The sequence below is a fragment of the Bombus terrestris genome, chromosome 9 (assembly GCF_910591885.1).
Source record: "Bombus terrestris chromosome 9, iyBomTerr1.2, whole genome shotgun sequence".
In the NCBI taxonomy this organism is placed as follows: domain Eukaryota; kingdom Metazoa; phylum Arthropoda; class Insecta; order Hymenoptera; family Apidae; genus Bombus; species Bombus terrestris.
The window spans coordinates 2,225,112-2,240,520 of NC_063277.1; the positions used below are offsets into that span (position 1 = coordinate 2,225,112).

Here is a 15,409-nt window from a genome sequence, read left to right on the forward strand (position 1 = left end):
AACAATAGTATCCAGATTTCGTAACAGCTGCTCATAGATAATCCTCCTCTTGTTCACAAAAGAGAACCTTTTTTTCACGAACAATTCCAAATCAATTTCATCAAGGAGCGAAAGGTAGCGACATTTACATCCAATCAAACTAGTTTCGCGACCAGACGCCAGTAATCGAAAAATAATTAGATATACAATCGTCTAAACTCGAACCAGCCAAGCGTAATTTGTGCGTTACCTTGTCGTGTGCTGCAAGGTAGCAGCATCACCTAAGAAGGAAAAGAAGAAACGATGTCGTTGTTCTGGCAGCCATTCCATTGGCACTTGCTTCCTAGACAGATGGTCGCTTTACCACATGTTACCTAACTGTAGACCTGCTTTAAGTACCATTTCTGCCGTTGGTATCGTGCGTTTCTTCGCCAGAGCCTTGAACTACGCTTTGTTGCCGTCGCGATTTCTTGCGTTCCTGTTTCTTTTCCTGGAGGAAATGTACTAATCATCCGCGTTCACGTTGTTCGTGACGTTTCTTGCCATTTTCACGCGACCATGTACACTTCTGTTGCATTATATGTTTCGCTTGTTTCCGTTTTACCGTCTTTCTAAAACCGTGTCAATGAATTCCTCGAAAATAGCAGAGAACGTTAGACGAATAGAAAAATTCTGTCAGTTCCCGTACCTATTTATCTACCAATAGATAGAACTTTCGCACCTATTCAATACCAATTGAAAATTGTTCGTCTGTAACGTTGATCTTATCTTCGATATTAACGTGTTCACATTACACGAAACATTAATGCCTGTTGAAAATTTTTAAAATAGAAATATTCCTCGTTGTATCATTCAAAAGAGACAGATATTTTGTAAAAACATTTTATTACATCTTTGCATTTATATTACAAATTAATTAAGTTAATAAATATCACTTTTTGTTTGAATTTGAAATTTTATAGAAACGTTTATTTTTCTTTGGGCGGGAAAGTTGAATTTTCCTCCGACGATCTTCTCTGATTATTATCTGAAAGAGGAAACAATGTTTTCTATAATTTATCGTACTTGATACTCGTTACTATAGATACTCATTTTCCGTACGTATTTCGCGATAAAAGGAAACGTCATATAGAATAAAAGGATTAAGCGCGTAAAAGGATTTAACGTATTACCTAATAAATGCTGGTCTAACGTCAGTTTATCGGGACGACTCGTAATAACGATGGTATACGACGAATCAAAACTCGATGATTTCAGCGTCAAAAATAAAGGTTTCTGCGTGTGGTCCCAGCGAAACGATCTCCTCCGACTTATCTCGCACAACTTGCTCCGCTACGAGCATGAATTCATCGCTGAAATTTTCATACGGCGCCGGGTCCTTTCATCTGATCCCCTGAAAAAACGTTCTGGCCACATCGCCTGACCCGTAGGTTAAACGCATCCTTCTTCGTCTCCTGGCCGAACTCCTGCTCTTGCTCTTGCAGGAAGCCGAGAGTCTCCAGAAACTGGAGTAGCGATTCGTTATCGAAATTCCTGTTTGCGCGTCTTCAGCGAGAATTCTTCGTTTGTCAGCCTATCTCTTGGCCAAATTTATGGCATTCTCCACGTAAGGCACGCATTAGCGACTGGTGAGAATTTGTATCCAATTACAGAGGAATGATTCCTGTTCTAAGCGATACTTTACGACGATTGAAACATCAAACTGGTCTGTATTAACTGGTCCTTTCACTGCTGTATTCTTCAAGCTATAAACGTTCTCTACGTATAGATCTAGGTAGACCACTTTCTCGAATTCTGCGTATATTTCGTTTTTTCAATTCCGAATAGAAATTGAAGGAAACTAAAATCCAGGCAAAATTTTCTATAACGAGTGTACTTTCTAATCAAATAGTCGAATTGTGCTACTTATCCGAGAGTGAGAGCTGAGAACGATTTGAAATTTGATAAGCGACATTAGGCACATTTGCCCTATTTTTTATTTCATGTAAGAGGAACGACACTCTGCTATACATACGATTTTGACATTATTGCGTCTGATGGCGAGAGATATGGAACGGTTAAAGCAACAGTAACATTCACGTAGGCAAAAATTTCTCATGACATGGCCAGATTATGCCGGCCAGATATATAGGCAAAGTGAGTGGAGAGGGAACAATCCAATTTCTCATGACAAGATAAAAATTTAATGGGCTATGAGGACAAGCAAGCAACGAGGATTAATTGGGCCGATGTAATGAATTTTTAGGGCAATGGATCGGCTCAGATCGCTGTCTCATGTTTGAAATTTAATCGAGGAAATTAATAAGCTACAAGTTCTCTGTGGGTGTTCCAGAGGAACGGTGGGTGGATAGTGTGACGACATCGATCAATCATCGATCGATCGATTGTACGATGTGTGGTCGTTTGGTAAATTACGAAAAAATTGGTTAGAATAGGCCACCTACGGAACTAGAGAATGAAACTAAAAATAAGAAGTGCATCAGGATCGGCTGGGAAGTGACGCGGGATGAAAATTGCGAACACCATCAGTCTATTTATAAAGAAGCCTGTGCACTGACAAATTATTATATCGCACGTATCCACGGAAAGAAGCGTGCTCACTGACCATGCACCGTAAACCGTCTTGATCGTTTCAGGTTATTCTAAGGCAAAATGAAAACGTTTTGTATTCAACTAACAGTAAAGAAGGAAAAAATAAAAGAAAAAGAACGTAGGATATTTTAGACGTCTTCTTCTGAAGGTAGAATACTTTAGCACGCATAAGCGAAGTTTGAACGTAAAAGTGTGGGAAAACCGTGAATAAATTAATTTATTCAAACACAACCAGAGATTGTTGCACACTGCGCCAGTTTACAACAGCGAAATTTTGAGATGTACCTGCACCTGATCGTTATTTACTGTAAATTACACGAATAATTTACGAGATTATTGCCGGTATCACGCAACCGAGATCTGTCATACGATACAGTTTATCGAGCCTTCGCCAAACACCATAGGCCTCCGTATTATCAGTCGGAAGTGTCGCGCCACGCTCGTCGCGAAGATTTGATCGAAAATCTTGTGTTCATTAAAATTCCAAAGATACGCGCTGCAAGAAGCGCGTTATATTCGATGTATCGACCAGTCGCGTGTTCTTGTTCGACGAATCATAATGAATATTCGAGTGTAAGCTTCATGATCCGCAGGGTCGCGATTATCGCTGTTACGCCGCAAGAGTGTTCGATGAAGGGTATACCAGAGGAAAAAATGGCAACGATTACCCTTTAATTAGCTTTCGGGTGGTCAGGCCAATATTCGCGGGCTGGCATCTGCATAGCCGGTTAAACGAATAAAAACGGCATCTTTGATTGTGCGGCGGATGCTCGCCTTGATCTTACCGTGTAATCTCTTGCAGCAACCTATCACGGCTCTATGGTGTCTCCCTGACCCTTAAATTTCCGTATCTTAGATTACGATACAATATGGGAAGTTTTGCTGATGCAGAACATCATGTTTCGAAAATTGATTTGCAGATACGTGTCAGAAACGTAGTACATGTACGATTTTTTGTTTAAAGTGACCTTAAACTTTTGGACGATACCGCGTTAGAACCTGTAAGTACGGCTATCCATTTAATTAAATCTATCAGAATTAATTTATGTGAATTGGAGAGCTGAGGCGCTAGCGAAATACTTCCACTTGATCTACAAAAATGTACGAATATACATATATATGTTGGTTTAAATTGAAATAAATCAGTCAATCGATTATAATTATTATCCCGTGTACTCCATTCGTATCGATTACCGAAGCGTCGGTGGTAATTAATTTATGTTTCAGTGAAAGATGACAATTTCTCAAAGTTATGTAGTAAGATAAATTTTTGCCAAGATAGAGCTCCTTTCCAATTGCGAACGTTTATCATTGAAAATGGTGAAAGCATATTACCAGTTATGGTTGGATCTTCATACTGTTGGAAATGATATTCACGGTAACGCTTAAAGCACTCTATCTTATTCCGAGGATGCAAATAATCTTGGTTGAAACATCGAGAGACGTAAATTTTGACCGCCTAAGTTTCTCAACTGACGGGCAACCAAAGGCCGGCCCAGACGACGTAACCGACCATTAAAAATTTATCATCGTCGATACTTTATTGGGTTCTTTTCTTCACTGGGCCAGGTGAAATTATAGTAGTTATGCACGTACTTCAAGTTTTTTATGCGGCCTTCGTCATCTCACGAATGGCTACTTGTTGAAATGTTTCGTCCAAACCGTGGCATAAAATATCAATTAATATGCTGCCTTTATCTTATCTCCCGTGCCAGTCTTGTACTCTTCCATTTTTTTTCTTCTATTTTGTTTTTTATTTTTTATCTTCTAGGTGACCGGAATAACATTCTACCGAATAGCACAGCGGTGAAGAATTTAATTTGTTGATTTACTTCTTGATCTTCCTCGATATATCTACGTCGTATTCTCTTAATTAATCAATTAGATTGCCTTATTATAATTAATAGTCGTCTTAATATACTATTTACACCGTTTACAACATCAGACTCTCTTTAATTTGCTGTATAAATCGAAGTATAAAATGCTAATAACATTTCAATTTGATAATTTCGTCGACGTCGAAAATAATATTTTCACGTTGCCATATAGCCCACTTACGATCGTCAACGATTTTGCGGAATTCGTTTTGTAGCGGCAACTCGAATGAGTTGAATGTAAAACGATGTTTCACATAGTTTGTCCATGGCTATGATTCCCATTATGATAGCCTTTAATAATCCGCAAACTAGAAACTACGAACTGGCTGTCTGCTCGAGTAGGCACGTGCTCGTCCGTAAACGACGCGACTGATCGTGAAAAGCGTCGCAGAGCAATGTTCTCCACCACACGACAAACGTCCCCGTTTTCAGCCTTCTTTCTAATACGCATCGTTAAACAAACTGTCTTTCCGTGGAAGATTCTGGCCGCTAGCCAATAGTCCCCAATGAAGCCAATTGCTTCTTTTCCTTTAGCTTCATAATCATTCCGATGTTCGCTCGAAGTTTTGTCATTTTTAACATTTTAATATACATACATACTTTTCGTAGAAAATAAGAAACACGTTGATCGATATGTAATAAAATATGCAGTCTCGCTTTGAAAAAGATTTAGAGGTCGAAAAAACGTGTACGAAGAAAAAATATCACGAATGTTCATTGGCCTGACACAGTTCTTTGCATCGACAAAAATAACTGAGATATTAACAGAAGCAAGATAAATTCGACTAACAGACAACATTTATAACCAAAGATATTAAACGACGTTCTATGTTAATATATATATGTGTGTGTGTGTGTGTATGTATTATACGTATTATGTGTATTTTATATATATAATATAGTATATAGTACATTAATCAACGACAAGGCGTGCAATATTGCATCGTAAAAGTAAAAATCTGTCGGAACTTGTCAATTTTACCAACATCTGTCTGCGTTACAGGAATATTAAACAACAGTTGTGTTCTAAGAGTAATTCTGTCGTTGGTAGAGACTGAACAATTTGTTTTAAACGAGCATAATAATATATCTGCGGGATGTCTTGTACTTTCCTCGAGCGAATCGGTGTTAAGTGAGATACGTCATGTTCTAGATGAAGTACGCTTAATATCTCGCTAGCGTTTCTTTCACGATCGGCATTTCACAATACTCGGAAAAAATCGCATAGTTAGCAAAGAAACGTTCTTGGACGAGGCGTTCAAGTGTCAACTGGTAGAGGTCGTCTCGTATCTTTAATGGAACGACAATTGCGACTGCAACACCGAGCGCAAGTCGCATCCGTTAGACGCGCGCCAGAGAAACGGAAGTAAAAATACGAGAACAGAGACGTCACGGTTGATAGCCTTGGTACGCTTGAAATTTATTAACGATGGAAAGTTACCGGAGATCTGGTAACAGTTATCCGATCGACGAACATCATTCTGCACGTCGACATCGCGTGTTGACTGCTCCTGTGACAAGTGTTTGATAGATAATTTTTCACGAATTCTCTCGGACCTTAGGTTATATCTGTCAGAGGCAGCATGAATAGTACACACGGTAACTGTTAAATGTAAGTTTTGAACGATGGTAGTGTCATACGATGGTGGACAAGTATAAGCAGCTTTAAAACTTGGTATTCGATGCTGTAAAAACACCAAAACGTTTCGAAGGAAGAATTATTTTGGAATCGTTTAATAGCAAAAAGTATATATTTTTCTTTGGTGGAAAACCAAAAACATTGTTGAGTTTCACACATCGTCTTAACTTTTATTTTTGCTCTGTTTCATTCCTTCATAGTTTTTATTTTATTCCTCCGTTCTTTTTAATTTGACACAAAAAGTTTTGAAGTCGGTGCGTTGCCGCACGCATGTGGTTTCACCTGCTGCACCATTTGCAAGGTGAATATGTAAATAGGAAATGCAGCAACGCGTTTTATCGAAAAAAACGAAAGGACGGCGTTGCACGTCTGTCGTCAGCAGCGCTTGAAAAAACACGAGACGTCGATGTATATTAACAATGTAATAAGAATATTATAGAAATTTCGTATTAGCGAAACTACCAGGAAGCGACATTAGTCCACACGACACGACCGCTGCAAAACAAAGTTTAACTAAAATAGCCTGTAATCGGTGAGCGCGAATCACGAGCTAACTTCACAGTACTATTCATGTAAAAATGAATAGTCTACTTTGCCATATACAGAATGAACTATTGTAGAGAGACGGTAGCCACGTGCGACTTAATGCAAGAACTCTCTTTCGAAGCAGGAACGACCGCCAGTCGCGTTTCTCCGTCGGAGACGACGACATCGGCATCGAGTCGTAGATCAATGGCAAATCATAAACGCACGTAGTTTCTTCGTGAAAAAGAATCGATAAAAATGAAACGAGGACGATATTACGATGGTCGCCGAAACAGGTGAACCGTTTCAAGAGAAGAAGCAAAGAATAGAAAGGGAAGAAAGTGGCGACAAAGACCAAGAAACGATAAATGAACGGAGGAAAATAAAGTATAGGTTGGCAAGAGAGAAGAAAACGAGAGGAAGAAAGAGTATTTGCTACTGGCGCGATAAATAGATAGCCGAAGGAGGAAGCGAGGCAAGAATTTTTAGTCGCAGCGATGGGAACTCGATCCTATCGTGAACAAATCTACGTTTCACGAGTATTCAATGATTTTCATGACTGAACGACAAAGTCTAGGAAGAAGGAAGGAGTGTGCTCGCATCAGAATCAACGACTCGTTGCAGATCCCGAGGATTTGCAACAGGATCAAAGACAATAGGGTGCAAAAGCAACGCTAGACTCGAAATTTCCGTGATTCCAGTCCATCACTGGTTGGCGCCATCTAGCAAGGCGAGCGACCGAAAGAGAAAGAAATTCTCCGAGGGATCGCGACGCAGGATCTAAAGAGGGACGAGGGATCACGAGGGAAAGACAGAGCAGCGGCGGTGGAAAGGAGACGGAGTAAGATCGTCGTAGCTCCGCTTGCGCTCTCAGGCACAAACTACTCGACCACCAGCCAGCACGGATCCGAAACCCTATCTTGCGTTGTCTCTTGGTTACTCGCTTCGTAGAATACGTTCAGCTTGCGCCCCAGGAACGACGCGGCAACCCTGAATCGCGTTTCGATTCCTTGCCTGCGTCTCTTCTCGCCAGAAGAAGAGACATCCAACGCGACATCAGACTCTGAAAAACGCTCGAACAAACATTAAATCGGCTCTCTGCGCTTGACCGTCTCTGGAGAACAGACCACCTGTTCTTGTCGTTGTTGTTTCTAACGTTTGTACGGCTTCCTTCTTGTAGCCCTATGCACGATAATGAACATAAATGAGCAGACTTCGGCTTGCAAAAGCTATCTGTACGTTGTGACTTTATCAAAGGTTCGTTCGAGTAACGATCTTCTAAACAGAATTCTTGCAAATAGCAAATGATTCGTGTTGATTGGAACATGTGGGGATAGCCTGTGCGAGACGAGCTTTCGTAGGATTCCCCAGTCGAGAGGGAAAAGTGATACTCGAGGAGAGTCAGCGATGTTTAGAAGTTGTTAGAGACTGCTTGATAAAATCCATTCTTCGCATAGAAGGAACATGGACGATTGCGATAAATTGTGGTGAATATTGTGGAAGAAGAGAACAGTAGGAAGACCGTACGGAAGGAAGCAGCAAGATCGCAAGATGAAGAAGATTCTATGGATGGCGTGATACAAATACACCTCGGCTGCTAGCAAAACTTCGTGCACGTGCTGCGAGGATCATCGATCATCAGTCTTCGTTGAACACTGTGACCGATGGGATTCACCGCATGGCACGTTGAATCCAGTTGATATTTAACAGGTGAGTTTATCTTTTAATCGTGTTTTTTACAGTTTAGAATAATCTGAAATCGTATTTCGTACTACTAAAAAATGAAGGGAATCGTATTAGTCGTAGTCGAAAAAGATAGCACAAAATTGGGCCACATGGCAAAGTATTAATGAAACTGAATAAATTTCAGTTATATCCATATGCCCAAATTAAACACCTGTTGTAGCATTTGATTTGCCAAGATAATAATCGAAGACAATCTGTCAAACCGTTATTTTTAACATATTAGTGTCTGTATCGATTAAGATTTATCATCGTCTAGGCTACTAAAACTCATACAACCGATTATTCTTCTCTAATCAGCGCTCGTTCATTAATCGTCTGTTAAAAATTTGTTGTTGAACGTCTTCCTTCGTCGCACCACCTAGTCAGATAAGCCATTATATTTTTGGTTACAGCAACGACAATCGTTTGACCAACTTACGCAGAATAATTTAATAGAAACAGTCTCGACGAGCTACTGCCAAATATTTCCACTTATTACTTACTAACGTTTTCTTAGTCGAGTACGAGATTTACGATGTTTTCACTTACTTTGCGAATTCGTAAAATCTTTGAAAACAGAGCTGAACACTTTGGATATCGACTGTGAATGAAATTAATGCAAGGTACGTGATATATATGCGTATGATTACAAATAGCTGCTGTAATACTATCGCACAGAAAATAAACATACGTAATATACGAATAATAAATATGTACAATTAGAGGAAAAGTAAAATTTTTGACGTCTCGAATTTTGCAATTTCTTCGATGAATATCTACGTTCGTAATTGATAATTTATATTCGTTAATGGAGCATTCGGTTTTAGCTAGATACACGAATTACTTAACAATTTTCGATTCCGGGATCTCAGACCTTTTTAATGCGTTATCCTTGTACCGAGTCAACCAATTGACTTTACAATTTCTTGTTTCATGTTTATTTTAATGTTTCTAACGACCCGAAACGTGTCGAAGGTTGGAACAAAGTTAGAGGGAATTAGCACCGTTATTTCTCCTTCTTCGATCGTAATCACGATTGCGACGTTGGCCATCAAGTCTCTTGATTTTCACTTAATTAACGAGACGGATCGTAAAATTGCTGGACGAATCGAAAGAAAACCGCGTTCGAGAATCGAAGGGAGCAAAGATACGATCTCCTCCTTGACGGCGTACAGAAACGACCTTGCAAGGCCACATAGAAGCCGCCTCGACACACACACCCGCTTTATACTCGTAAAATAAGACCATAGAGACTTTGTGAACGTGCTAGAAACCGGCAGCGGGTCTCACCTAGGGAGCAAGCTTCCCCTTCATCTGTTAGACGAGTTTTGCCACGTTCATTCAGCTTCGCCACGCCTCAGATGCTCCAGTTTCCGTGATCGTCCGTTTTCTTTCGTTTCCTCTCGCGAACGATTATCAAAACAGGTCGATCACTATGCATAATTGTTTCCATCATTGATCCATCGTTGATCCATCATTGTTTCAGAAACGTCGAGTTTATGGTATTGGTAATATTCAAAGCGCTCCTTCAAATCTTTTAAATAAATATTAAAATTTATTATAATTTTATACAAAATACACGATGTAGCATGGAACTCGTATTAATCATAAAGCGAAATTCCACTTCAGCACGTTCTTTTTATTTCAGAGATTATTCAAATGAAACGGATATCATTGACTGTTTTATTATAAAATTAAATATTAAACAGATAAGTAAAAATATTACTATTTAGAGCTATTACGAGTAATAGGTATCGGTATCAATACGCAATAATTATATTAATTGAATTGGTTTTAGCCAAGGCGATCAAGTCAAAGCTGGCACACTTCTACCTTCGTGAAATATCTTTTTCATTTTATGTTTCGTTTTCTCTTTGCACGATAAAGAGGTAGAAAGCAAAGAAAACGACGTTTTCAAGAACGAGCAAGTTTGCAGCGTTCTGGTTTGGCGAGAATTTGGATTAAGTCGATTACGAGATCGCTAAACCATTAATTAACAATGCTTCAATACCTTTCATCATGGACGATACTTGGCAATTTTGGTGTTCTCCGGGTCACGGATCGTAAGAGAGTCAATTACGACAATCGATGATCAATGGCGATTAATCAATCGGCCCAGGCTCGCGCTGTAATCAAACATCGTTTACGTCGTTTCAGCGCCACAGAGAATAATTTTAATTATCAAGCAGTGAACAGGTGGCCGTGCAGTAAAACGTTTCGCGACAGTAATCGTCTCGGCATATCGTTAACGTTCGCGATAGAACACTATCGGCTTTTACAACTTTGTAATTTCGCTTGCTTATAAATGCTCATGATCGGGAAAACCATCCAATGACTTGTCTTGTGTCTTGGCCACGTTTACACAATAATCGAACATACTGCGAACATATTACGCGGAAGTTCAAAGCGAATTATTCGACCATTTGTTACCCTAGCGGGATACGGAAGCCTGATTTTTACGATTTTCGCGCTCGTCATCTTTTCCATCTGTCAAAGCTGACTACCAACAGCGATCGAACTGTTGTACCTACAGTTATAATTTGTGATTTCAGCAAGTATCCCTCAACGTTGCCCGATGTTCGTGTTAATGATCTATTCAAGGTCTGGAAGAACATTTCGTAACATTTATCTAGCCTCTGCGTGCGATATTATATGTAAAGTTAATGGAAGCTTATCTTCGCTCTTAAGTCTTCGTATTTTCTTTCCCTTTACGCCGTCATCGTAGAGACCAATCAACCACCACTCTTTTATACCATCTCGCGTATTACACGATGTAAGAAATTGGTTTCTGAAATGATATAACTGACACCTAGCGCACTGGTCATCCATTACGGATGAAAACGTGCAATCAGACGGGCCCGGAGCGCGATCCTAAAAGATACCAATTCGAAGTAGTGGTCGATTTCGATTGGGCTGCAATTACGATGATTACGCTGCGATCGAAGGTCTCGTAATAGGTCGAAAGTGATTCGAATGCCGGCGCAAGGGATATGGAATTTCGACGGTGTATCGGTAATTCTTCTGATCCGCTATTCTACGAGTTCTATTCATTGCATGGTTAATTTCTGCGCAAATCTCTTGTTATTTAGACACTGTGTGTGTGTTTCAATCGCACGGTTAAGTGTTGTCTTAGCTGTTTGATGAACGATTACGAGAGAGACTTCAGCGAGATTTCAGATTCGAAACTGATTTCCTACGTGATGTACCGGATTGAAAAGCTAAATACCAGGAAATATTGCTGGACAATCACGAACGCGAACATGTTAACCGATTGTGGCAAATAGAAATCGTTATGCCATTGTGAGGTAACGTAGTAACATTGCCGAATACCTTTCTAGCGCGCTGAAAATCGCAATACAGGCCTCGTTACAAGGTCTCGATGAAATTTACGCGATGCAAGAATCGTGGACGTTCGATTTACAATCGACTATTGCAGTACTGTGTAACAATCTTAGTTGCCAACGAGTGAAAATATAAGCGAGTGTTACAAGCGTTCTAAGTGAGTATGAAGCTACTTGTAATATTTTACTTTAATTTTATTCTCACTTGTAAAATAGCGAATAGATAGTTTAGATTTATAGATCGATCAAACTGTCCGGATTAATGGCGAATATACAATAACTACTAAAACTAAACGATCTAATACCACATTTGTTGGAATTACTTGTTAAGCATAGGATTACTCGACACTGTAAAATTTTCTTCCTTCATTTGTGAAAAAATTTTCGATAAATTTTATACGCAGATTTATGACTTACGGTCGCGTATAGAGTAGAGACGAAGACGCCACTTGGTCAACAATTCAGGTTTCCTTCGCCTCTCATTTGCCACTGCTGCAGCCATCTTCCTTCTTTTTATGTAATTTATTTTTCTGCTTGTTAACTATTTATTAAGCAGACTCTGTTAAAAGATTTATCGTATTTAACGGTTCGTTTCGTTTTTACTTCTCTTCCACTTCTTTTTATTTCCTTTTTTGGCACGTGTTGTTGGCACTTCTGTTTTCTGTTAAAAAAAAGATAATAATAATATATATACGTCTTATTCAGTGGTCGATTTCCTATTCATTTTTGGAAGTAGCTTTCTGTTTTTTCATGTCTCTCGAATATCATTAATCACAGGTGTGCGTTCGACTATAAGAGATTTACAGGCGAGGAGCGAAAAATCCGGCATCCATGCGTTAAATCTCGACTGTGCTTTCGTCCACTTCGCCTTGTGTACGCCCACTTCGATCACTCGCTTGTAATTCGTTTAGTTACACCTTGTTACGTGCAAGCGAAACACGATAATATCGCACTTAATTACAGCCGCCTATGGCGATACCGCACTTTGTGATAACAAGAAAGTTATAAGAGACGCGTAAAAATATAGACGCAAAGTAAAGATATCTTTTATAGGTAAATTGCATATCCTTACGTAAAATGGTAGCGATACTTGTTGCTCCATTAACCAAACATCGTAACCAAAACAGTTCCAGTAAAAAAGGAGAAAAAAGGAAGCGCGGATGGATGGCTACAATTATCTTTAATGGCGGAAGGATCGATGTTCATAACTTTACGATTATGTAAATTACATACGACCGTTCACGTAACATTCTTGTTAATTTTTCTTTTCACCCGATTATCTGCGAGATTATTAAGAGATTATTCGCGGAGCAGCGCTAGCTTGCAGAAATTGCATGGCGAAGTGAAAAGTTTGGTACAAAGAACGAGGAAGCGAACAACGGGAGGAAATTTAGTAATCGAACGGCTCTATCTTACGGCGAAAGATACACAAGATGAGGACGATAGCGAGTATATAAAACACTTTCACTCGAATAGAGAGTGTTATAATATCCTCGTTAAGAGAATAGCATAATTACAAGCGTGTTCTAATTATAACACGTTCGACAAACACTCGTCACAGTTTAAACGTGTTTCAAAAGTAAAAGCATATTGAACGTCTCGTTGCATTCGTCTTGTTCTTCTCATCCTATTTCCCATACTCGACCAGGTCAGTGGTTTTTTCTACTTTTAAAAGACGATCAACAAAATAATTTGAATATCAATCACTGGGAAGCCAAATTGATCAACTTAATGCCCTGAAAATTTTTTTGGTATCAGTATACGTGATTGATGTTGCATTTTTTAGAAACTAAACAAGCAACTCTAGCGCTGAAAGAAGTTGATCGGTTTGACTTTTGTGTGACTCGTATCACTCATAAATCATTTGAAGCGTAAATCTGTTCTTTTTTCGTTACGAAATTACACGTTACGTATCTGAAATCGCTGCGCGATTATTACTCTCATTTGCTCGATAATGAACACCCGTAGAACACGTGTCTCATTAAGGTTTTCAATTACCTTTTGACGTTCACCTGAAACCAGGAGTACCGCTATCAACGAATACAATAAAATGTCTCACGATTTTCTCTAATCTGTCATCAATTCCGATGAGAAAGAGAATTCTGCTAGGAAAGGCCAGTGGACCGATTACAGCTGGCAGCCTTGACGTTTCATTAATATCACGATCGTTGAACATTCATCATGAAGCAACGATTCTTCCTTCTATTGCTGATATTCCTGTTTCTCAAAAATACTCGAAAAATCAATGATTCGTTTATTTTGTCGATCTTTCTATGATAAATCAATCCAGCAAATGACTCGTCGTAAATCGATAGAACTTTCAGAAACAGATGTACGTGATTTGATAAAAAATTGTCGATAACGTATATACATAGGTAAGGATAATGCGTATGAAATTTTTGATTAATTTAATAGTTGCTGGTACGTCGAGATTCCGAGAATAAACGCGATTCCACTGCCCACGAGTTCATTTGCGTGCCTCGAATCATAGATCTCGACAATGTAATAGGTTGCGATATATTACTCGCTGACACTCGTGCACAACCAAACGGAATAATCGCGTGATTTAAGGATTCCCCTGTATTCATTAAACCACGATCTTGTTATTGAGGTTCTCTCGTGAACGAACTTTGTTACGAATAAATGACTCATCGTAGATAGATGCGTCAAGTAGAAATGCGAATTTCTCGCGGAAAAGTTCTTGTATCGTTAAGAACATCCATTTTATGAATTAATTCATTGATGGATTTTTTCAGCACATGAGCGATGAGACGTTGAATAGAAAATATCGATTGACGTCCCCGTTGATTAATTATTCAAAAGAAAAGGAAATTGAATCGCGCACGAATAGGCTGATCAAGCAATAATACGATGTAACGATCGGTACTGTCGCTATAAACCTCATCTTTTTACGCAAGCTGATTTTTATCGTATCATATTATCGAGAAATATGTTTTGGAAAATTATTGAACTTAACTTTAGATATTTTCAAATCGTGAATATGTAAAATATACTTCGAACGAAAGCCTAATTTAATTTCGACTTCTGATCTTATCTCAGACAACCATATACAGTTAGCTTCTACTTAGTAAAAATAATAATTATCGCTGGAACTGCCAATTTTTTATATTTATTTTTATTGTGTTTATTTTTCAAATATCATTTCATCTAAGATATCTAAAAATATGGAATGTAGAGTTAACAAATTCAAACTCGGATCAAGAGAGTTTAATGTCAAAGAACAGGTTCTATCTGTCGCCGTGATCAGTTAAACGCGTTTCAGTCTCGTACATACAGTGTGCAATGTGTAAAAAGTCTTCTCGAACTGCCTTAACTGGAGTAACAGGTTGCAGGTGTAAACCTTAACCACGACACTTGTATCCTACAGGATAAGGAATTCAAGTGTAACGCAAACTTGACTTGCAAACTCATGACGTACTCGCTTATCGGTCTGTTTAATCTTCATTCACTTACTGCATATTAATATGATATCTTAATTGATACCGTTATCTCTTCGGACGTGTCAGAAAAAATACTTTTTTTGGCATTTTAATGAACGAGAAACCTGCTCTCCAAACTCGTCCCTTATTTCATTTACCAAATCACGAACTGTTTTTATTCAAATCATTCTTGATGTAACTACAATATATTTTTCATATGATAATTCACTGGTGTTTCAGCGTGTGAAAATTTACTTGACGACCAACGGCTCGCGAAGGTATTTGAATATT

At 38.9% G+C, this 15,409-nt stretch overlaps 1 protein-coding gene across 1 annotated transcript in view; it reads left to right on the top strand.

Moving 5' to 3' along the window:
* The first annotated feature begins 5,556 nt into the window (after positions 1 to 5,556).
* The window catches only part of LOC100651957, a 67,465-nt gene continuing 57,612 nt past the window's right edge, over positions 5,557 to 15,409 (top strand). The window contains exon 1 of the mRNA XM_012311399.3: positions 5,557 to 8,322. The gene's annotated coding sequence lies outside the window, so the exon portion shown is untranslated. The remainder of the gene's footprint in view (positions 8,323 to 15,409) is intronic.